The following is a 19,582-nucleotide window of genomic DNA, read 5'->3' as shown; positions in this document are numbered from 1 at the left end:
GTGAGGGATAGGTCATGTCAAACTAATCTAATTAGTTTCTACGAGGAAGTTAGTGGGAACTTAGACCAGGGCAGGACAGTAGATGTGGTCTACTTAGATTTTGCAAAGGCCTTTGATACAGTGCCACACAAGAGGTTGGTTTACAAAATAAGGGAACTGGGTCTAGAAATCAAAATTTGTACTTGGATCGAAAACTGGTTAGAGAATAGGGAACAGAGAGTTGTGATAAATGGAACATTTTCTAATTGGTCAAAGGTCTTAAGTGGAGTTCCTCAAGGTTCCGTGCTGGGACCACTCCTTTTTAATATATTTATTAATGACCTTGGTGATGGTTTAGAGAGTAAAGTTTCTATTTTTGCAGATGACACTAAACTCTGTAAGGTAATAAAATCAGAGCAAGATGTAGCTTCTCTACAGAGAGACTTAAATAAACTGGAGGATTGGGCGGCTAAATGGAATATGAGGTTTAACACAGATAAATGTAAGGTTATGCATTCAGGGATCAAAAACAAGAACGCAATCTATAAATTAAATGGAATTAATTTGGGAGAATCTATAATGGAAAAGGATTTGGGAGTGCTCGTAGACAGTAGACTTAGCAATAGTGCTCAATGTCAAGCAGCAGCTGCAAGGGCAAACAAAGTATTGGCATGCATAAAAAGGGGCATAGATGCAAGGGAAGACAGTGTAATTTTGCCACTGTATAAATCATTGGTAAGACCTCATCTTGAATATGCAGTACAGTTCTGGGCACCACTCTATAAAAAAGATAATTTGGAACTAGAAAGGGTTCAGAGAAGGGCGACAAAATTGATAAAGGGTATGGAGTCATTAAGTTATGAGGAAAGGTTAGCCAGTTTAGGCATGTTTACTTTAGAAAAGAGGCGTCTAAGGGGAGATATGATTACTATGTACAAATACATTAGGGGTCAATACAGAGAGCTTTCATGGGAACTTTTTACCCCAAGGACCATACACAGGACACGTGGTCATCCCCTAAGGTTAGAGGAGAGGAAATTTCACAACCAGCAAAGGAAGGGGTTCTTTACAGTAAGGGCAGTCAAGATATGGAATTCATTGCCAGGGAAGGTTGTGATGGCAGATTCAATAGATATGTTTAAGAAAGGGTTAGACAAATTTTTAGCGGAAAGGTGTATCCAGGGATACGACCGTTAATTTAAAATAAAGGATAGTAGTGGATATAGGGTAAAAATTGGATTGCAATATTGAGTCTGGGGGGGATTTTCAAAATTGAAACAGATGGGCGGTTGCCTACTCTAGATTAATTACAAATATAAGTGCAGGATCGCAGGAGATCCAAAATAGGTTGAACTTGATGGACTGGTGTCTTTTTTCAACCTCATCAACTATGTAACTATGTAACTATGACAGGAGGGGGACAGAGGAGAGTGACAGCATGACAGGAGGGGGACAGAGGAGAGTGACAGCGTGACAGGAGGGGACAGAGCAGAGTGACAGCGTGACAGGAGGGGACAGAGCAGAGTGACAGTGTGACAGGAGGGGACAGAGGAGAGTGACAGCGTGACAGGAGGGGACAGAGGAGAGTGACAGGAGGGGACAGAAGTGAGTGACAGCGTGACAGGAGGGGACAGAGGAGAGTGACAGGAGGGGACAGAGGAGAGTGACAGGAGGGGACAGAGGAGAGTGACAGCGTGACAGTAGGGGACAGAGGAGAGTGACAACGTGACAGGAGGGGACAGAGGAGAGTGACAGCATGACAGGAGGGGACAGAGGAGAGTGACAGCGTGACAGGAGGGGACAGAGGAGAGTGACAGCGTGACAGGAGGGGACAGAGGAGAGTGACAGCATGACAGGAGGGGACAGAGGAGAGTGACAGCCTGACAGGAGGGGACAGAGGAGAGTGACAGCGTGACAGGAGGGGACAGAGGAGAGTGACAGCGTGACAGGAGGGGACAGAGGAGAGTGACAGCGTGATAGGAGAGGGACAGAGGAGAGTGACAGGAGAGGGATAGAGGAGAGTGACAGCGTGACAGGAGGGGACAGAGGAGAGTGACAGCGTGACAGGAGGGGACAGAGGAGAGTGACAGCGTGACAGGAGGGGACAGAGGAGAGTGACAGCGTGACAGGAGGGGACAGAGGACAGTGACAGGAGGGGACAGAGGAGAGTGACAGCGTGACAGGAGGGGACAGAGGAGAGTGACAGCGTGACAGGAGGGGACAGAGGACAGTGACAGGAGGGGACAGAGGAGAGTGACAGCGTGACAGGAGGGGACAGAGCAGAGTGACAGCGTGACAGGAGGGGACAGAGCAGAGTGACAGGAGGGGACAGAGCAGAGTGACATTGTGACAGGAGGGGACAGAGGAGGGGGACAGAGGAGAGTGACAGAAGGGGGACAGAGGAGAGTGACAGAAGGGGGACAGAGGAGAGTGACAGGAGGGGGGCAGAGGAGAGTGACAGCATGACAGGTGGTGGAGAGTGGAGAAGGACAGCGTGACAGGAGAGGGACAGAGGAGAGTGACAGTGTGACAGAAGGGGGACAGAGGAGAGTAACAGCGTGACAGGAGGGGGACAGAGGAGAGTGACAGCGTGACAGGAGGGCAGAGGAGCTGTGACAGAGGGCAGAGGAGGGGGACAGAGGGCAGAGGAGCTGGGACAGCGTGACAGAGGGCAGAGGAGGGGGGACAGCGTGACAGAGGGCAGAGGAGGGGGGACAGCGTGACAGAGGGAAGAGGGGGCAGCGTGAGAGAGGGCAGAGTGTCTGGATGCAGAGGGGCATTTTTGCATACAACTAAATAAGCATTTCTGTCCTGACCTAAATACTTATTACAATTTTTTGACCCTACTTCTAAAACAGGACTGCTCGGTAATTATTTTGGAGGGGTGCCTTAAAAAAATTATGGAGACTCTAAGGGTGCCGCGAACTGCAAAAGTTTGGGAACCACTGCTGTAGACTTTTCAACTACATCCCAGCCTACCAGACTTTTAGTCTGTTCTCTGTGTGCCAAAATATTGCCATCAAGAATGGCTGCTTTGATTGCAGTGAGTATGACCCAAAACAGTCCTAAATCAACCAGATCATTTTTGGTAAGTTAGTAAATGTGGTTTAAAGATGAAGAGGGTGGAGGGAGGGTGAAAGCCATCACTTCAAAAGGTAAGATCACAGCAGCGCAGCGATTTATATAGCACCACTAATTTTAGCACTGCACAGAAAACCCATTTGCATCAGTCCCTGCCCTGTTGGAGCTTACAGTCTAAATTCCCTAATATACACACACGCACCTAGACTAAGGTAAATTTTTTAATTGCAGCTAATTAACCTACTACTATGTTTTTGGAATACCATACATACATCACATATAAATATGATAACATTGTCATAATAATACCGACCATAGCTTGAACAACAACTCAATTATTAATTGAAATGATTCAAATGTAATAAGAAACCTCTGATAGTATTTTGGGAGGTTGATGCTGGACAATCGGAATGAATGTCAGGGAGGAAATATTGTTGTGTCCACAGAATGAGGTATAAATCAAGGAGAGAAAGGGGCCACCCTTGGCTCTTACAATATGATGATATTAGGTATTTTGATGCACAAATTATGGAGCTAATGCAGAGTAGGACATATGCCAGTTTATGTGGCGCATTTTGTACAACATTGCTCTGTACATATCTACAATGTGGACACAAACACGCACTCATGCAGATTTGCGTGATTCTGCCACATACACCACCCTGTGCTTGGAGGGGCAGAACAGGGAAATTCCAACGTAGGCAGAGTACAGTAAGAGGGTGAACATGCAATTCCAGACAGATGCCGATTGGTTAAAAGACGTACATACCCCTGATAAGCCGTATTATTTGTGGATGGTCAGGGGCAGGTGTAAATAATGGATGATGGTAATTAAGGTCATATGCATGAGAGAACCTCTTGTAATTGGCTTCTTGCAATTGTAACGCTGAATTTAACTGATGCATTGTTTATTACTCTGGCAAATGGTTTATACACAAAAGAAAACGTTTTACTTTTACATGAGAAGGGAAGTTGTTTCTACTGTATTAGAGAGGTTTTATTGATACCTAATATTGAAATCGTTTGTTTCACATAAAATCCATGGATAAAAACATGGGTGCAAGTGGGACGTAAGTGTGCCTGGCGGAAACTGGGCCCATATGCTACTGGTGCCGAGCTTCATTGATCTTAACATGCGTACAGCTCAGCATAAGGGTATCCAGCATTTTTAAATATAACTACACCCCTTTTGCAGGCATTTTTGCATTAATTCACACGTGCCCCCCCCCCCCCCCCTGAAAAATTTTTTTGTACACTTTCTAATTGAAGCAATGGTGTTATTGTGCTTGCCATAATGTCACTCTGTTTTCTTCAAGCTGATTGATTCAGCAAAATCATTTCTACTTTGTGTCTTCATAAAAACTATTAACTTTATTTATTGAGCAAATTCTAAATATGTTTAAATTGGACAACTGACTCTCTACTTACCCAGACTGTGACAGGCTAGTTGTTTTTATCATGGCTTTCTAGAATGTATTTGCCTTTTTGCTAGTGAGAAGCAGTTAAAACAGTAGCAGGTCTGATGCTGTAATCAGATCTTTGCTAATGAATGAAACATTCAACCAACATGTTGTTCTAGGATGTGCAAATAGGATGCTAAAAAGAGTGAGGCAGCAGTAATCTTTCCTAGACACTGGGAATTACATGAGATTGTGATGATGATTTCCGCTGCAATAATTACTAGGAGGAAAGCTGTTGATTTCATGAAAATGTAAAGGAAACATGCATTTACATAAATGTTTAGAACATAGCAGCATTATCACAAAATTAGAATGATGTAATTCTTGTATAAATACATAGAAACACAGAGTCTTAAAGAGAATGTCTAACAGAAAGCTGGAGTTTCTAAAGTCTGACTGGTACTTTAAACAGTACTGTTAAGAAGGAAGTTGTTGAGAGTCACCCTCTGCTGGGATTGATAGTGAATTACTTTAGCAAGATGGTAGATCTGGTTGTGTGCTTATAACACCTATGTGCAGCTATCCTAATTCTTTCTATCCTTGACCATAAAAATATGTATAGACATATCAAAAAGGTCATTTATGTAAGTGAAAGAGTGTAGTGCAAATGTTGCTTTGTAATGTCCCATGCCTTTTTGCAAATGCACCTGTTGTTTTGAGAAAGCACATTTTGATCAAGATGGTAGCACCTCCAGGGGTGCAAAACATTGCAGATTCTAATAACCAAAGCTTGGCGGATTGGGGCTTTCCTTGCAAGAGTGTAAGCTTGGCACATAAATGCACCTGCATGCAAAAAGGATGTTTTGTGGGACAAGATTATATAAATGAGATCATTGGGTGCATTTAGGTAGTCATTCCCTACACCATTTTCTTCCCTGCAAAACTATGGATTCTGAAGTGGTCTTGGTTTTCAAAAGTTGTCCTATACTTTTAGTGGAATGCTTTTTGCACCTTCTACATCTACTTTTACATGAAAAAATAACACATAAAATTGACTAATGTTATAAATGATTTTCCCAGAGAAAGTTCTGTACACCTGCGATGCCCTAAAGGAACAATTAAGCACCTTTGTACAAATACAAGAGCTTTTGCTTGAGGCTCTTTCGAGTCACACTACCCTCATTCTATCCACTAATGAAAAAAAGTAAAGCATTTAAAGCAGGGGTTTCCAAACTGTCTCAGTTTGAGGCACCCTTAGGGTCACCATAATTTTTCCAAGGCACCCCTAAGCAAAACTAATTACCGGGTAGTCCCGTTTTCTAAGTAGTTGGGTCAAAATGATGTAAGATGTATTTAGACCCCTTCACCATCACATTGTGCCCCTTCATCATATCACTCTGTATCCCCTTCGCCTGCTAACGCTCTGCGTTCCACTCCTTCAGCATCTCTCTCTGTCCCCTTTCTTCAGCATCTCTCTCCGTCCCCACTTCAGTGTCTCTCTCTGTCCCCCCTCCTTCAGCGTCTCTCTCTGTTCCCCTCCTTTAGCGTCTCTCTCTGTCCCCGTCCTTCAGCGTCTCTCTCTGTCGCCCTCCTTCAGCGTCTCTCTCTGTCCCCCTCCTTCAGCGTCTCTCTGTCCCCCTTCACTCTCCGTTTCTTTACTTACCTTCTTTCTTCATATTCCGCTGTCTTCTGTCCTGATGTCCTCTCTGCTGCTGCTCCTCACTGACACTGTCGGACGTGATAACGTCACACCCGGCAGTCAGTGATGAGAACAGTGAGGGGGAGGATCCGGCGCTGGATGATTCGTAATTTTTTTTTGTTTTTTTGGGGTTTTCTTTACCTTCTTCTTTTTTTTTGGAGGGAGACCGCGGAACCCCTGTGACAGCGCGGCGGCGCACACTTTGGGGAACCGCTGATTTAAAGAGTAAAATGACTAATGCCTACATTATTCTGTACATGAAATATGCTCACTTACCTTCAGCTGGGGGTTTCCAGCTCCACAAATGTCCATGAAATGTTTCCCCTAGATGTACATGTTGGCTGCCTTCACTGTCACTCTTAAGCATCAGGCAGGGGTATGACTATTGCTGTTGCAGCCCATGTAGCTATTAAAGGGTTTGGAGTCACAGGAGGCCCAATGAGATGCATGGCTGATTAACTGATCAACTGGAAGTGCTACTGGTCTTCCATGCTAACACATGTTCTATCTTGGCCCCTGTACAGCCATCACCAAATGTTCAGGACTGCGGGTACTGCACTGACATACAGGGCCTGATTTATTAAGGAAAGTAAAGCAAAATAATTGAGTAACTTTTCACATTGGCAAAACCATGTTGCATTGGAGGGGGCTGTAAATTTAAAATGTAATGGCAAATTTATATTTGGGGTAGGACATGTCCTAGATCAACTATAAATGTCAGTGTAAAGATAAAGCTATCAAGTATTTGTGTGCTATATGAAAAATCAGACAGTACTATGTGTAAAATGAAAAACTAATTTGCACCCCTTGCATTGTAACATGGTTTTGTCCAGGAGAAAACTTACTCATTTTTTGCCTATTTTCCTTAATAAATTAGGCCCACAGTGTTTGCAGGTGTCACTTCCCTAACTCAGTCTGCTGCACAAAGTGCTGCTGTTCCAGAGTGACAGACCGTCTAAAAGAAAAAAAACAGAAGACATAAATAAAAAAGCATAATTTTAATTAAGTAAAAAAAATCGTTCAAAGATTAATTTTAATTTTCACTGTATAATAGTGCTATGCATAGTGAATTTTTGCAATGGAACTTCAATGGGGCTGATTAATAATTGCAGGAATTATTTGGATGTGATGATGAGGATGATGATGATGAACATCATCATCATACGTTGCCACATGGTAGCTGTAAGATTTTCCCTGGTTGTCAACAAAAACATTCTAATCTCTCATATTGCAGCTTAAAACATGTGCAGATGCAAGTCAAACATACACTGTTCACAACCAGAATTAAGAACCAAATCATTGTCAAACCCACAAGATGGAATCAGGCAGGTGGAAAATAATTGGAAAAGTCATTGGCCAAAACTAAAGTAGAGGCTTCTCCCAGACACTCAGAAAATCTAAAAGTATAAAACTACAATAAGGCACCACCCAACTGTACATATGATTTAAACAGCCAGCAAAGCTCCAGCAAACAACCGAAGTTGAAGATCGACATATATTATTGGTTAAGAAATCTAGCAGAAACAAGAATAAACCTAACAGACATCGATTTCAGTTTCTGTTTATTGTAAGCCTCCATGACAGAGAGACAAAATGCCAGATTATAGGGAACCAGCGTCCAAACCCCAGCAAGGGATTATTATACAGAATAAAAATTTATGTTTATTATTATAAAAAATATGTCTTATGAAATGTTTAGCAACTTTACTGATATAAATAATTATTTTTTCAAATGATGTTCTGATATTAAAGTATTAAAGAATTGTATTTATTTACTGTATGTATTTATTCATTTATGAAATTTCCTCTATATAAATTGGTAAATTATTTTTAAAATTATACATAGTATGCCACTGTCAGTTTCAAAGCATATTTATGAAGCTTTTTTCTTCGAGAAAGCAGTAGAAGAAACCTGTTTAATATCAATTTCAATCATTATTTTGTATTTAGTCTTCATTATTCTTAAAATAGAGCAGCTACATTTAAGCCAGAAAACATTTGACCAAATGTTTAATGGCGTATGCCATACTTGGCAGGATTTATGGGAAGATTTATCAACTTATATCATATATCATACACATTATTGCACGATCCCCTTATTGTTTTTATAATGTGTCAATTTTGTGATTAATCATTTTATCAAAGAAAAACATAAAATTTATCTTAGAGAGAAGTATCAAAAACAAGTTACTTCCCACCATATAGACAGATGGCTTGACAAAAAAATATCCAAAATTCCTTATCCTTCATAATAGGACAGCCTGAATCAACTTGGAAAGAAAACCTATAAAACTCTAATAGGCCATATGTTCATTACTTTTACTTACAGTATTTAGAAATGTGATGTGCTCATTTGTGTTTTGCATATAAAATTGAAATTCCATGTAGAAAAAGCAAGTCTAAATATGTGTGTTTTTAAAAAGGGAACAATTAGCTAATAATGTAATACTATATTTAAATCTAAATAAATAATTTAATTTATATCATATTAACCCTTCATTGGATTGTTTCTAATTGTTGGTAATGTTTAATAAATATATGTGGTACTCATATTTTCTATCATGTTTGATTTTTTTTATCAAGAATTTTGAAGATTACTGACCCTTCTCTCAAACTTGACCCTGTTGATACTTATTTCATTTATAAAAGGATAATTACAAGACATTTCTTATGAGGAAACATCAGCATTTAAAATGTAATCGACACCAAACAGCATGCTTAAGTGTTCTTTAGCCTGGAATCATAGTTCCCCCGCTAGGGGAGTCCTGATTACCGTGATACAACTTTTCTGCAAAACTCTGTATTGTACCTGAAGCCTTGACTCTAGATTGGATTGGTGACTCCAATAGTGAGTGATGGGGATAGAAATAGCAGAGGTGGGTTGAGATTATGACAATGATGACAGGGGAGCATTTTCCCCCCAGACTACAATTTCCTTGTCGGTCAGGGGAAACCCAATGCTCTGACTGGTGTAAAGTACCTGTCATTCACCAATCGGACTTGCAAAAGGTCCTGACATGCTATTTGGTGACTTGACCAATGCTATCCACCAATTAAACTGGAGGGAGTTGTCTGCTTGCCATATTGACTTCTTGGTTCTACTGCATGGTGATAAATAGCTTGGGATCATAGGAGGGGTAAGTAATCTATTTGGGTTTGCATTATATCACTTCCAGAGATCTGGGGTCCGCATTATGTCACTACCAGAGATCTGGGTCTGCATTGTGTCACTACCAGTGATCTGGGGTCTGCATTATGTCACTACCAGAAATCTAGGGTCTGCGTTATGTCACTATCAGAGATCTGGGGTCTGTATTGTGTCACTACCAGAGATCTGGGGTCCGCATTATGATACTACCAGAGATCTGGGGTCTGCATTATGTCATTACCAGAGATCTGGGGTCTGCATTGTTTCACTACCAGAGATCTGTGGTCCGCATTGTCACTACCAGAGATCTGGGGTTTGCATTATGTCACTACCAGAGATCTGGGATCCGCATTGTCACTAACGAATAAATTTAAATCCATAATGCAAAAGCTTCAATTAATATTTTATAATATTTTAGAATATTAACATTAATAGTTTAATATTGTATTACATACAGATATATGATTTATTACAGCAAAATAGCATTGCAGATTTTTATTTTGTTTTTATGCTTCACTATTCATTTCTATAAACTTCTTACTTTAGCATACCTTACCTTAAAATTCAGATGCTCGTGTTAGATGTGAATTGCAGTTTAGAAAACAGAAGCATACCTATGATCGGTTTGAGTTACAGCACCTTTTTCCTGTTTAAAATGTCAGCTAAGGTGTACTGAATAAAGATATAAAAGATGACTTGCTTTTCACAAGGATTAATTCTGAAATTGAGTAATTCACACTGAGACAAATAAGAGTGGATAAAAAGTAATAAATATGAAATTTCATAACAATTTACTTCTGCATACAGAAAAGTCACTTCTTGATGATCAAGAACAGCTTCTCACTATAGACATAAAACATATCTTAAAACCACATAATTTGTTTAAACTGTTAATCAAGACAACATCTCAACACCACAAGTGATAAGAGTATGTAGACAACACACAATCCAGAGTGGCAGAAATTGAAATTAATTGTTCTGCTACATTCAATGGATGCTGTCACACCCTTACAGGCCTTGTTAAAATACTGGCTGCTTTTTATGCAGCACACAAGTACTGGACTGCATTATTTTTACACTACAATTTAGAGTTGTTCTAGGGTGCACCTCCTAACTCTAAATGTGTCCACACATTTTAAATTTATTCCCCTGCACACAGCAACGTGGCTTTGCCAATGTGGAAAAAAATGGTGCCTTCTAGTTAGATTTACTCTTATTACTAGGTCCTTAATATGTACGTATTTTCATTTTTGCACTTGTATTTACAATGCAATCTTCCAGGTTTACTAATCTTAACAAAGAATGTGGTGAGTTAATTACGATCTTAAATATTGTAACAAATCTAAACAATGTGACGTTAAATAATTTTAAGGAATCTCGGTAAAATACATATTTTCCGTGAGGCCTCATTTAGATAAGGTTCTTTAACAAAAAAAAATTCTGGTCTAATATTAGATGTGCAAATTAAATTTGCAATATTTCCGTACAAATAAACTCCAAGAAATAAATAAGAATAAAATGTGAATTAGTTAACAAAAAGTGCAATGTAAAATAAAAACAATCAATTTACCTTTACATTTGCTGAATAATTGTGTCATTAAAGATTTCAGTGAAATCTATTAACACAACTGGGTCCTGACCAAAAAACACATAAATCACACAAAACATATTAGTAAAGAAAAAAAAAAACTAAAAATGGGTTTAAGGAAAAAAGGTTTACATAATTTACATTTAAAACATTTTACATGATTTATTCACTACCTGTACTTGTCAGATGTTTCTACAAGATTAATTTGGCTTTTTTTTTTTTCATTTGTGCATTTCTGCACCTGTAGTCTTCAATTTGAATATTAAATTTGTTGCTCCTCGAAAAAAATTTAACCACCAACTGTTCCATTTCTCATAGGGCAATGAAAATAAAATTTAAAAGCATGTGTTATGCACGGTGCAAAATGGCATGATTTGCAGCCGTTTAAAATCATAAAACTTTCATTACTTGCCTAATATATAACCATCAAAATAAGAGAGTGCAATTCTAAATTTATGAGGCTGAACTGAATATGAAATAAGAATCACATTGATCTTCGTAGTGGATGGCTTAAAAACACATTAGGTGGCATAACTTCAAGACAGTACATTGATTTAGGCATAAAATGCACAGCATTCAATACTTTGCCACCTAACGTCTCTCAATAATGAACAAAGCTGTTGTTTATTGATGAAAGTAAAATTATTTGTGTGTTATATCATGGTGTTTGATGAGACTGTTTAGATTTACAACTTGTAAGCGGCATCTGGGGTTTTATTAGCAGGTTTTGAGTGCTGCTACAGTAAGTATTTAAATAAAATGGTCAGTGTTTGACACACCATCAATACTGAGAATGTTGTTTCTAGTGCAGTTCTGTAAAGTTAAGCTTTAAAGCGTGCTGTGTTGAAATTGGAATTCTGAATTTCATTGCCAGAGCTGAGGCATGTTATTTGTTCAGTATCCGTTTGGTGGTGAGGTGCGTTCTCACCTTGGTTATGATGGTGTAGTACTTAGCAGTGTAAGATAGAAATAATTAGCATCTTGGGTGCAAATTTCCTTAATTGATGATTTTTTTCCCTGCAAATTGGTCAGGAAAAAGAGATATACCACCTACCCACCACCATAGAAAGGGAGCAGGTGTCACCCCATTAATATAATAGATAGAAAACACTACTTGGGGGTAATCAATAGCTTTATGACTATAGTATTATTTGTCAAACTATATTATGAGCTTAAATGTATTTTTGTAATTACATTATTTAATTAAAAATATTTCTGGTATATCCCAAAATATATATGGGAGCTATCAAATGTATAATATGTGAAACTCCAATGGTATATATTATGGTGTATATACATGGGAGTGGATTTAGCAAACCATTTAAAAAGTAAAAGTGGAGGTATTGCCCATAGCAACCAATCAGATTCTAGCTATCATTCATTTAGTACATTCTAGAAAATTATTCTTAGAATCTGGGTGTTATGACCAATAGCACCACTTTTTCTTTTTAGAAGGTTTGATAAATCTACCCCTGGATGTAATTTATATTGTTAACAATTCATTTAAAGTAAACTAAAGTCATGTATTCAAATATATTATTTGTTATTTGACCAAATGAGTAGTTAATTTTCAGCGGTGTGCAGCTTCAATAGATTTAACCTGAAGTGCAGCTTATAAAAGTTATCAAATAATAATATTAAAAAAAATAAAAAATAAAAAATATAATATTAATATATAATAAAAATGAAATATAATATATAATAATATAAAATAATATATAATAAAATAAATATATCACTATATAATGTTTATAGTGACATAGGTAGAGATAGGTATTAATTAGATAGGATGTTTGATATGTTATTTATATGATATAACCATAAAATCTCCATAAAAAACTTTATTCAAAAAATAATTTGTTATAGTACCATTTGCGTACCATTGGTGCTCTGTTTACAATAAATTTAATTTTATTTAAAGAGGAATGCATTAGAAGTCATCCATTTGTTTTATGATCCAACTTTAACTGAATGTTTTAATAATATACTTTTATTGAAATAGCTATCTTGTGATTAGCTGCCTAAAAGCAGCAGCTTTTAAACTATCCCTGTTATATTTACACCAAGTGCATTAATAATGGTGAATTAACATATGAGTACTTTGATTTAATTTAAAAAAGATGAACCTATCATCTCATTTCTATTTATTTTTCAGTAGCTAGGTGTACACAAGGGTATGGAAAACAAATTATTTCTCCCTCTATTCAATTCCTGATGTTGATGTCTATACGTGTAATTAAAACATTACTTGATGACTGTCAGTTAGAAAAGAGAGGAAACTTTATTTTATTTACCAGACCTGCTCACTTCATCAGTCAGCAAATGCATTATAACACTCAGTTTTCAGTTACTGTAGACAGATATTGACATCTCAATCCAGTTACGGTGGTACTTTTCACTTTCCATTCCTCTTTTTCTCAATATGGCAGCCACTCTCTACAAGATGGATGACAAATCTGCTTCCTTCTCCTCCATTCAAAATGTCTTTACTTTCTGTTCTATTGTTTATTGTGCTGTCACTTTAATGCCACACTCTGCTTCACTATTGGGTCTACTCATTAAAAGGACAAAAGGCTCTATCTCTAGTATTTTCGCTGGAGCAGTATTTTTCAAATCGGACAACCAGACAATTCTCTATATACGTGCTTTTTTAAACATTTTTTGACACGTGACTATGGAAGCCCAAGGCAAGGGCTGCAAGATAATGTAGCTACAATGGCAACAAGTTGCAGCCTCTTTATAGTATTACATTCGTGCATCACAAAGCCCTTGACATTGTACATCAATGTTGTCTGATGATGAAACTTTGTAGACATCATTATAGTCCATCCTGGCAGTGGACCAATCTCCACCACATCAGAGAATGTCCTATTGCAGGCACAGCAGGGAAGTCCCACTAAATGGGCTTCTTCGACTGTTTATCTTTTTAAATACTATTATCCCACAAAATTAAATTGCATTTTTGCATGCGAGTACAAAAGTAGGTGCACTCATGTGTCTACTCCATGCACATCAAGGAACTCCTTCCATCAGCTAGTGAAAATATTACATTGTCCACAGAAGATTATACCTCATAATAATCTTCAATGACTGATATGTGACAAGCACAGAGATACTTGTTAAGTTTTAGTACCCAACTTAATCATTGTATTAAATAGCTCATGTTGTATCTCTATTTATGTATTATTTATTAACCTTATTTAGTGATGAGTGATGTTGCTGCAGAATTTTGTACGTATTAAGTTTTGCGAATGTCTGGGAATCATACACAGAATAAACCCTACCAGCACAGTGCTGTGAGCTAGTAAAAATAATTGCTATTCTATTTGTACATAAAATGCACAAGTCTCAATTACACACCTTTGCAAATATATGATAAGCCACCCACTCCTTGCTGCTGTGACCTATAAATTGATTGAGCAACTCCCATTTCTGTATTGATGTACTGGGGATACGGTCTTTGAATTTGACCTTTGCTTTGCTTTTACACTCTATATTTGTTAATTTGCATTTAATGGAATGTACAGTCTATGAAGAGAGCTGGGACCACCATGGTGAATTCATTCAGCTGTGGTGTGATTTGTGTCAGACTGGAAACACTTATAGATGACATCCACCAGCTAAACGTTCACACCCAAATGGGAAACGGTGGAACAACAGACCTGATCCACTCAGCCAGAAGTTCCATTTTCTTACTAGCATTGTAGATGTGATCTGACACACTTCCAAATATTTATGATTGAACTCAGTGGTCGAAGTGGAAATTTAGAAGTGGCAGTATACTGTAATGAACTGTTAAACATTGTCTTTGTTGCTAGATATTAAAAAGTAGTTTAGTCAGAGATGTTGCATTTGTTTGTTTTTGTTAAAACCATTTCATTCTTTGCACATCCATCATATTAATCAGCAGCCTCTTCCCCATGATATCACTGCTAAGTATACCGGCATAGCAGCCTCAGTGCTGGGCAGATATTGTGTCACTCACACATAGTGGGTGTGATGGCTATATAAATTATAACAAGATGACACCATTGATTGAGTACTCAGAGCACAGACAGATTGTATGTATCATTAGGGTACGTAATTCCGATTGAGGTAATTTTGACTGCCACTGGTGTGTATGTGCATATAGATATAAACACACAAAATATGTGTTTGGGAGAAAGTGTGCAGCTAAATCATTACTGTGGTAGTATTGGCTTTACTGTATCTTAATAAGAAGGAGTTATCCTGTCCCTGTTGCATGGCTCAGGATTACTCATAAAATAGATCAGGATTAGACTGGTATATTATATCAAATGTTGCACCACAAAATAAAGATTTTTGGAAGCGTGCACTAGCTCTGGAAAAGAGTGCTGGACATGAAAACACTTTTTTTAATTAATTATAAGATCAATGGCCAATAATTAAAAAACAAAAATATAGCCATATTCATTTTCTGAATGACAGAACAGACACAGCGCTTTCAGGGAAAGCAGGCGTCTGCACTCTATAAATAAATGATTTACACATTTTGAATTTTATACACATGCCGGTTTATGAAGAAAAGCATAACACCCTTATGTTAATATAATCACATTATAAAATAAATGACTCTGGTTTTTGCATCGTTTATCCAAATGACATGCAAATCAAGGTATACTAAAAATAAGCATTATTCAAAGCTATATTTAAACAGATAACAATATTCTGTTCTTTTACTGAAACACAAAAAAATGATCCAGGACAGGATCTCAGGTTCTTAAATTCCTCATCAACAAATCATGACACCAAATAGTTTGAAGCTCCATTATTGCACGACAGTGCAGCTGAATTGTCATTGTGATATCATTTGGCATGTCTGGCTTATGTTAAATGTAGGTTACTTGTATAAATGCTGTTGTAAGTAAATAGTACATAGCTCTCTCTGCTGTGCAACTCTTGTGATATGATTTGAAGGGCTAGAGCCTCTCGCATCCGTTCCTGAATCTATTATTAGTTGATTAAATTAACTTGTTGGATGAGTACAGTGAGAAGAGACGCAGTAATGATATTATAGAATTAGTATGCTATGATGAATTGTCAAGAAAAGTGACTGTGACAGCCCTGTGGCTATATGCACTTAGCTGTGCAATTTACAGTCATTTGAAAAGCCAAGGACTTCTCAGTTTTGGTTAGGAAATTTATTTTTGCTTTTTGACAGAACTTGAGGGATATGTGAGCATTGAAAAGAAGCGGGTTATACTGCCAATGTTAAAAGAAATGAAAAGATTCTCTCTTTGAACTTGTGTTATCTAGGTGAGCTCCTGTGAACTTGAAGTATAAAGGATGCCTCTACAGTCCTTTTGCCAATGCCTTTAAATATATACACGTGATAGTGTATTGCAGTTTATTTATGGCTTGAGCAGATAATTTTGCATTGGATAAGATAAAAGTAAATGCAATCTTGTATCTCAATTTCCCTGGCTATAGAGCACTATATTTTGCTGTATTGTCTACGTTGTTCAAGCAGAACACAAATCAGAAAATGCATGTTTGTTGAGTTCATCTGTATTGCTCTCCTTGCTGGTCTGTTGAATCTACTGTATAATCATTTAAATAGAAATTGAATATTTTTACATGGTGGATTGTACATCTTAATTACTTAAAATGCAGATTACAATTATAACATACAGTATATGCGCAAAGCATTGCTTGCTTTTTCACTAGAGAAGAAGGATGATAATAACAAACATATTATAGTGTTCAATGAATAGGGTAAACAGTCAGCCTTTTATATATATATATATATATATATATATATATATATATATATATATATATATATATATATACATATGTATATATATATACATATGTACATATATATATATATATATATATATATATATATATATATATATATATATATATAACAATACAAATATTCTATCAGCATTGCTTGCTTTTTCACTAGAGAAGAGGGATGATAATAACAAACATATTATAGTGTTCAATGAATAGGGTAAACAGTCAGCCTTTTATATATATATAAATATATATATATATATATATATATATATATATATACATATGTATATATATATATATATATACATATGTACATATATATATATATATATATATATATATATATATATATATAACAATACAAATATTCTATCAGTGAAACGTATAAACAATGTACAACCTGTTACCTTTTCAACATTGTGGCCTATATGTATATGGTATTTCTAAACAATCTGGACCTGGCTGAACCACATATGGTCAGTAAGGAGCCAGAACATATTAAAAAAGTTTTGCAGGCCACTTGTAGAATGGTAAACCTATTCAGATGATGATTTTTTTTTATTATATTCCAACAGGCATAACAGTAGTGAGAAGCCAAGGCACCTGTCTTTTTAGGATTAAAAATTTGGGAGGTATTATACTAATTGGTCAACATTAAAAATGGAGCATCATTGTCTTTTGATGTTTCAAAAGTTTTAATAGTCACCTGTAATTTGAGAACAAAGTCTGCAAAGAAAGGCAACTAACACCTTTAGCGCGATCAGTATAAAAGCTCAACTACCTACTGCTGATACTGACTTACTGAAATCACATAGAGTACATAAAGTACCTTCTAGCATTCAGTCAGTGCCAGATTATTGTTCTTTGGTACTTTGATCCTGCATAAGTGTATTCTATAATTGAACTCCTGTTACTGATCACAGCTTGTTTACAGACAATGATGAACTCTGGAATCCTGACCTCTGCTAGTTGATTGATCATGGCCTACTTCTGCTGTTGTTCTCTACACTCCCTTTTGTGTTATTCTGTACGTCCCAGGGTCAGTCACACCTGGAGAATATCTTTCAAAGCGGATTCAAAACTTAATGGCCTCAGGTCCTGGCACCTATGGGACCCCGCCTTTGCTGGATACTATTTTCTCCAGCCATCACTCAAAGTGCTGAAGCCACCAAATTAACCCTTCATCCTGGGTTAGACTAGTTTCGCTTGTCATAATCCTGAAAGTCTACTTTCTCTGTTAAAATAAACAAACAGTTTTTCTCAAGCTTTATCAATATTTCCTCCAGTTTTCTTATTACAGGGTTACTATTGTCTCATTGTATTTTCCTCCCTCTCAGATGTATGTTTCCTATGCAGACTAAACAAATGTTTTTAGTAAGGAGCAGGAAAACACACTACTACCCCATTGACCTTATTATTTATTGCCTGGAACTTAAATTCCTTTTGGGCAGATCTATTCTCTATGAGAGTTAAAAATCTGGACATTGTGGGCAGGGCCGGATTAAGGGAATGGAGGCCCCTGGGCTAAGGGGGCCTCCATTCCCCTCGTGAGGGTCCCCCCTCCGTGATCTGAGCTGCCTGCACCCCCCCTCGTGATCCGAGCTGCCCGCGCCCCCCCCCCCCCCCCCGTGATCCGAGCTGCCCGCGCCCCGCTTCCCCCCCCGGCACACACTTTCTTCTCCGGTGCCCCGTATGCTCTTTACTGAGGAGATCTCGTGAGAGTGAGACTCACGAGATCTCCTCAGTAAGGAGACTACTGCGCGCCGGAGAAAGGACTGCAGTGAAAGTGCTCAGTAGCACTGATTGCGCCGGGGGCGCCCCCGCGCCCGACCGATCAATACTGCTGCTGAGCACTTTCAAGGGCCCCCTGGATGCCATAGTCCCCTGGGCTGTAGCCAAGTTAGCCCTATGGTTAATCCGGCCCTGATTGTGGACAGCACGGTGGCTTAGGCTAGGTACACACTGGAGAATTTTCTGACCGACATGTTATCTACAATGACTTTACCTTCAACCAACGGTCCAATCGCTCGGACGATTAATGGGTACACACTAGTCATGTTTTAGACAATAAACAAAAGACTGTCCGTCCGGGCAGCGACTTTTCACAGCCATATTGTGGTGAGCAAAGATTTGAATTTTGTACACACTGAAACGACATATGAGGTCCATGTAACGATACCCCAAAAAATTTACATAAAGGGCAGAGCATGTTCAATACTAACCACCCAAAAATGTAGTTATTCTTGTAGAGTACATGGGCACAGTTATATAATTCTGCAGGCAGACAAATGTAATACACATGTTTTGAATTTTTATGAATGTGTATTGAATGTACAATAAAGGAACAAAGAGTTGTAATTATGTAGGCAGACATAAGCAATACACATATAAATAAAAGTATGTTTTTTTTATAACACTACATTAACAAAGGTATATAATTAAACTGACAGACATATGCTGTACGTATAAATGCAATAGACACCTGCTATTGCTTCACCGCTAGAAACACCAAATTACTATATGATTCACGTGCGGACACCCCACCACGTGGAACTGGTGCATCAGAAATTAGCATACCCAAGCCCTCAAAGGAGTCGCATCTCGAGGAACTATTGACAGTTGCTCGTGGATCTGTCACGAACAAGGTAATTGGAAAGCCTCACCTGCTGGTATCTGCGCTGCCACGTAAGGAGGCATGGAGTCTAACCACGCCCCAGGTTTTCACCAGGGAATCCCGCAAGGAGTTTTGGACTTAGCCGCTGGGATGTGTCGGTCGCGGCCCTCCCAGGTAGCTTTCAGCGAGATCTGGTGAACAATCGTAGTCGACAATCCGGGGTCAAAACCGAGCGGGCAACAAGGTACAGAGGAATCAGGCAGAAGAGTAGTCAGGGAGCCAGGGGTCAAAGCCAGGAGATCCA

At 38.1% G+C, this 19,582-nt stretch overlaps 1 protein-coding gene across 1 annotated transcript in view; it reads left to right on the top strand.

The window, feature by feature from the left end:
* LOC142152816 (teneurin-2-like) overlaps positions 1-19,582 on the top strand; it is a 975,895-nt gene that overhangs the window by 644,419 nt on the left and 311,894 nt on the right. The gene's annotated exons all lie outside the window — the stretch shown is intronic.

Source organism: Mixophyes fleayi, chromosome 4 (genome assembly GCF_038048845.1).
Source record: "Mixophyes fleayi isolate aMixFle1 chromosome 4, aMixFle1.hap1, whole genome shotgun sequence".
NCBI lineage: Eukaryota > Metazoa > Chordata > Amphibia > Anura > Limnodynastidae > Mixophyes > Mixophyes fleayi.
The sequence above is the reverse complement of the archived record's forward strand: the minus strand, read 5'-3'. Positions and strand labels throughout refer to the sequence as shown.